The sequence below is a fragment of the Canis lupus genome, chromosome 8, assembly GCF_011100685.1.
Source record: "Canis lupus familiaris isolate Mischka breed German Shepherd chromosome 8, alternate assembly UU_Cfam_GSD_1.0, whole genome shotgun sequence".
Classification (NCBI taxonomy): domain Eukaryota; kingdom Metazoa; phylum Chordata; class Mammalia; order Carnivora; family Canidae; genus Canis; species Canis lupus.
This window is the reverse complement of record NC_049229.1, coordinates 74762011-74768274: the sequence shown is the minus strand read 5'-3', so window position 1 is coordinate 74768274 and position 6264 is coordinate 74762011. Positions and strand designations below refer to the sequence as shown.

Sequence of the window (6264 nt, the reverse complement as noted above, 5' to 3'; positions counted from 1 at the left end):
ACTTTAAACTCCACAAACTGTTAAAATTAATTATTTCAGGGAACCTTCAGGGTATAAGATCATGTGAAATAAAGCTATGTTTCCACACACTAACAACAAATTATCTAAAAGAATCAGAAAGGGAGACAGAACATGAAAGACTCCAAACTCTGGGAAACAAACAAGGGGTGGTGGAAGGGGAGGTGGGCAGGGGGTGGGGGTGACTGGGTGACAGGCACTGAGGTCGGCACCTGACAGGATGAGCACTGGGTTTTTTTTAAATGTTGGCAAATTGAACACCAATAACAAATAAATTTATAAGAAAAAAGAAAAAAAAAGAAAAGAAAATTACCAAAATATTCCTTTCACACTGCAAAAAATAAAATAATTATTATTAAATATCCATAGGCGGTAACATGCTATATACTAAAAATTGCCTAAATTGATGAATGGGTTTTAATAAGACATTGGAGATGCAAAGCTAATTCTGTCCACATGTTAGGACACTTCATATCGTTACATGACATTACAGAAATATGACCTCAAAAGTAATGCTATCATGTTTATGAAACTTGTGAAGAATCTAATCTAAGTCTGGAGCTAACTATATACTCAGAGGACATGCAAATAGGGCCTTCCGTCCACCTATTAAACTAGCCCATTCCCGAACCTGCAGCTGGGAGAGGAGCCCAGATCCCAGCATCCCCAGGGGACCCCATTCAGGGATCAGGACAGAACACACACAACTCACCATGGAGTCTGTGCTCCATTGGGTTTTCCCTGTTGCTATTTTAAAAGGTGATTCATGGAGAACAAGAGACCTTGACTCTGTGAGTGGAAGTGAGTGAGAGAAACGGGATGGGGGACCTTTTCCTGACCAGGATGTCTTGTGTCTGCAGGTGTCCAGGGTGAGGTGCAGCTGGTGGAGTCTGGGGGAGACCTGGTGAAGCCTGGGGGTCCCTGAGACTCTCCTGTGTAGCCTCCGGATTCACTTTCAGTAGATACTGGATAAGCTGGGTCCACCAGGCTCCAGGGAAAGGGCTTCAGTGGGTCTCAGTAATTAAGAAATATGGAAGTACCACATACCACGCAGATGCTGTGAAGGGCCAATTCACCATCTCCAGAGACAATGCCAAGAACACACTGTATCTGCAGATGAACAGCCTGAGAGCTGAGGACACGGCTGTGTATTACTGTGTACACACCATGAGGGGACCACAGCATGAGCTCAGACACAAACCTCCCTGTAGAAGTGAATCAGGACCACTAGGATGTGCACACTCCTGACTAGTTGTCACTTGAAGTCCCAGGAGCAGGTGCAGAGGGTGGTTCTGGGCAGGTTTCCTGTCAGGGTCTGGGCTTCCTCCCCAAGGAGTAGTTTCCCCCAGGGAGACCCTCTCAACACTTGATTATGTGTTTACCTATTCAGTCTCTTTCTAAGAGACTTAGAATACAACTATAGCACTTGCACTTACTTGTACTTAACTTTTCTTGACCCGAAATATTAATCAATTACAAATACCTCCATTCACATAATCTGAAGCTTTTAATGAGACCTAGTGGCACTCACTGTGGATCACAGGACCCCAAGCGAACATGCTGTCTTGCATATCTTGGTATAGAGGAATCCCCAATCAACACAAGAGAAAAGAAACATAATACAAAAATGTTAATAACAGCCTGGGATTGAGAGAGATTCCCAGCATGACATGGTAGGGAAGTGGACTCAGAGGTCATTCACAAACACACACACACACACAATAACGAGAGTTAACCTTTCATCACCTTCACCTTCATGTCTGATGAGAGCCAGGCCGGCCTCTCATCATGTCACAAATGCCTGTATTGTGCCAGGGAATGACACTGGCTCTGGGTGTGTATTGTGGGCCAGTGGTGGGGATGGCGTCCTTCTCCAGGAAGGGCTTGTGTGGAGTTAGTGTCCCAACTGCATCAAAAGAGGGAACTCCCGGGTTACTGTTTGATTTCTTTTCCTTTGGGTGGAGAAGAATGTGAAAGGAATTTCAGGGAGCTACCAGTTAATAAAGACTGCATATGGTGTGAAGAATTCACCAAACCAGGGTAAAACTGGAAGGACAAAAGAGAAACATGGTCATTCTCAGTAGACAAGTGTTTAAATCATATGGAAAGGAGATGAATAATATATGGAAGCAGCACAAAATTTTAAATAATAATACAAATAGGCCAAGATCCTACCCAGGTCTCAGATGGAAGCTGTCCTCTTCCCAAGGAACCATCTGGTCCTGAAGGTCATGTGTACTTGGTGTGCTCAGCGACCATAAGCTTCTACTGGACCATGAGGATCCTCAGGGTGAGGAGCTGGATTGAAGGACCTTCGACCTGCAGGGTAAAACTCATGGATCTTTCAGGTGCTTATGTCAGCTAACTGGTTGTGACCTTTACCATCCCTGTGGTGAAACCTAATGTCCATGTGATGGGGGGAGGAGGTGGAGCCTTAAGGACCACTTAGGTTAGGAGATGCAGCCTCATGATGGGATCAGGCACTTATACACCAGGATTGGGAAAGCTCCCGGCACCCTGGCTCCATGTGAGGTGACTGGGAAAGGATGGGGTAGGATGTGGGCACTCTCCAGACACCACAGCTTCCTGCCCCAGGACCTCAGACGACCCAGACACCAGATCTGTGAGAATGAGTGTCTGTTGTTTGATCTGTCCAGCTCATGTATGATGTTCCAACAGGGGGCATGGGCTTAAGTAATTTTTTTTTATTTAAATTGAATTTACCAACATTCACTCTACCGTCAGTGTTCATCACATCACGTAAACTTCTTAAACTCCCATCACCCAGTTACCCCATTCCCCACCTCCTCCCTTCTAGTGACCCTCATTTTTTCCCCAGAGTTCAGTGTGTCTCATGTTTGTCTTCCTCTCTAGTCTTACCCCACTAAGTTTCACTCCTTCCCTTATGGTCTCTTTCAAAATCAATGAGACCATATCATTGCCTTTCTATGCTTGATTTTTTTCTCAATATAATGACTCCAGTTCCATCCATGTTGACGGAAACATTATTTCATGTTATTCATTATGTCTGACGGCTATGTAATATCCCATTGTATATATAAAGCACATCTTCTTTTTTGTATATTGTTTATTGGAGTGCGATTTGCCAACATACAGCATATCACCCAGTGCTCATCCAATCAAGTGCCCCCCTCAGTGCCTGTCACCCAGTCACCCCCATTACCCGCCCACCTCCCCATCCACTACCCCTTGTTCTTTTCCCAGAGTTAGGAGTCTCTCAACTTCTGTCACCCCCTCTGATATTTCCACTCATTTTCTTTCCATTCTCCTATGATCCCTTTCACTGTTTTTATATTCCCCAAGAATGAGACCATATAATGTTTTTCCTTCTCCAATTGACTTATTTCACTCAGCATAATATCCTCCAGTTCCATTCAAGTCAAAATGATTGGTGGGTATTCATCATTTCTAATGGCCGAGAAACATCCCACTGTATACATAGACCACAGCTTCTTTATCCAGTCATCTGTCAATAGACACTGAGGCTCCTTCCACTGTTTGGCTGTTGTGGACAGTGCTGCTGTGAACATTGAGAAGCAAGTGTCCCTTCATTTCATTAAATCTGTGTCTTTGGGGTAAATAGCCTGTAGTGCAGTGGCTGGCTCCTAGGGTGGCTCTATTCTCACGTTTTCAGGACATTCCATTCTGTTCTCCATACCGACTCAACAAGCATAATTCCCACCAGGAATAAAAGAGGCTTCCACTTTCTCAATATTCTCCCTTATATTTGTTGTTTCTGGCCTTTTTACTTTATCCATTCTGAGTTGTATAAGTGGGATCTTAGTGTGGTTTTCATTTGTATTTCCCTGATGACAAGTCAGGTGGATCATTTTTGTCCTCTGCCTGTTGGCCATTTGTCGGTCTTCTTTGGAGAAAAGCCTTTTCATGTATTCTCCCCATTTCTTGACTGGAATGATTGCTGTGTTAGCTGCTGAATTTGTTAACGTAATATCTTGTCCTATTCTGTAGGCTACCTTTTGTTTTTCGCCTGTTGTATTGTTGTACAGATTCTATCTTGATGAAGTCCTAACAGTTTATTTTTCCCATTGTTTCCTATGCCTTTTGAGAGGAGCCTTGCTAGGAGTCTCTGAAACTGAGGACAAAAAGTTGCTACCTGAATTCACCTCTAGGATTTGGATGAATTCCTGTCTCAGATTTCAGTATTTCATTATTTTGAGATTATCCTTGTGCTTTGTGTAGCAGAATGGTCCACTTTCACTCTTATGCAGGTGGCTGTCCAATTGTTTTCAGATCCATTTGTTGATGTGTCTTTCTTTCATTAGATATTTTTTTCTTGCTTTTTGAGGAGTAGTTGGCCATAGGCTGAGGGTCCCTTTCTGTGCTCTCTGGTCTGTTCAATTGATCTATGTGTTGTTTTTGCCAGTACCACGCTATCTTGATGATAAAGGCTTTATAGTAGAGCTTCTCTGCAAACATTGTTATGCCCTGCAGCTGTAGTTTTGTTTCTGTTGTTTTTTTTTTTTCAAATACGATTCTACCTGTTTGGCAACTAAGGAAAGAAATTGAAGAAGACACAAAGAGATAGAAAACATTCTGTACTTACAGATTAGAACAATGAATATTGTCAGGGCACCTGTGTTGCTCAGAGGTTGAGTGTCTGCAATTGGCTGGGGTTGTGATCCTGAGGTCCTGGGGTGGTGTCCTGCATCAGGCTTTTGGAAGGGAGCCTGTTTCTCCCTCTGCCTCTGTGACTCTCCTGAATAAATAAATAAATCTTTAAAACAAAAACAAAAATATTGGGGATCCCTGGGTGGCTCAGCGGTTTAGTGCCTCCCTTTGACCCAGGGTGTGATCCTGGAGTCCCGGGATTGTGTACCACGTCTGGCTCCTGGCATGGTCCTGCTTTCCCTAAGACTGTGTCTCTGCCTCCCTCTCTCTCTCTCTATCATTAATGAATAAATAAAATCTTTAAAAAAACAAAAATAAATCCTGTGAAAATCTCTATGTTGCCCAGAACCTTCTTCATATGCAAAGCAATCCTTGTGAAAACATCCCGGACATATTTCACAGAGTATGAACATATAATCCTAAGATTTTTATGGTACACACAGAGAAATTAGGGACACATGGATGCACTGTCATGGCCCTGCTGTATTTGTTGTGAGAAGTATCATGTAACCACCCTCATCCAGTGAAGGGTGCATTTCTCACCTGGAACTAGGACTAATCTTTTGTAAACCATAGGTATCTGTCAAAAAGTCACAGTGGACACACTGAACAGGAGAACAATGATACAAGAGAGTTAGAGATACTCAGACACTTTGGCAATTCAGTTTAAGGATGTTCTGTTATAACGATTCCAGAAGATGAGGATGTGACGACCCAGTGGGATTTGTGTCTCACCATCACCTTACAGGGTTGTGTTGTACTGATGGCCTTTAGGTGTATCCCTTGTCACTGGACGAACATTTGGTGCCCTGTGTCCTCATTTCAACCCACCTGCATCTGTGACTCTCCCTTTGACCATGAGATCAGTTTCCATTTAGGATTTCCTCAATGGAACCCCTCAAGGGTCCTACACGACTTATTTGGCCTTTATCATTTTATTTAAATGCAATCATTTTTTCATGGAATTTGCAACAACCAGGTAACATGACCTGGCTATGTCAATATCTAACAGCTCTACCATCCTATTCCAGAGTCTACATGTGAACATATATAACAGTGAAGCTATTTCAGGGAAGGTAAGTCCACTCATGGTCAGCAAGGCAGGGGGGCAGCTCTGAATGCTCAGAAGCAGGGCATTGGTTGGCTGTGATGATTTCATCATTTATACAAAGAGCAGCTATCTCCAGACATGAACACTCAGAAAATAGATGTGAGATGATAGAGCAAGGGATAGAGCACACAGATCCTCTTGCAGTGTGCAGCTCTGGACCTGAGCTGGGCTTACATGGATGTCTAAATGCACAGTGCAATTGGAAATGGATTGTTATCATTTGCTGTTGGTGTTGTTTCCTCTATAGATGCTCACACCCCACCTTGTTGAGGCCTGTATTGGGGTTTTGTGACTCTTCCTGACTGCATTGTAGAGCAGTTATGAACATGGCCTCCTACGTCTAGCCTGGGATTGAATGTTTGCACCCCGGAGTCTTCAGGGAGCCCTCATAGGAGAGCCATCAAGCCCTTTCTGTCCTCTGTTGACATCTGAATCATGTGTTCACCATACCTGTGTCTGGGCTGGTGTATCTCAGACACATGAAT

The 6264-nt window shown here is 43.5% G+C and overlaps 1 pseudogene; it reads left to right on the top strand.

Moving 5' to 3' along the window:
• The first annotated feature begins 667 nt into the window (after window positions 1–667).
• LOC119869056 lies at window positions 668–1266 on the top strand (annotated as a pseudogene).
• The last annotated feature ends 4998 nt before the right edge of the window (window positions 1267–6264 follow it).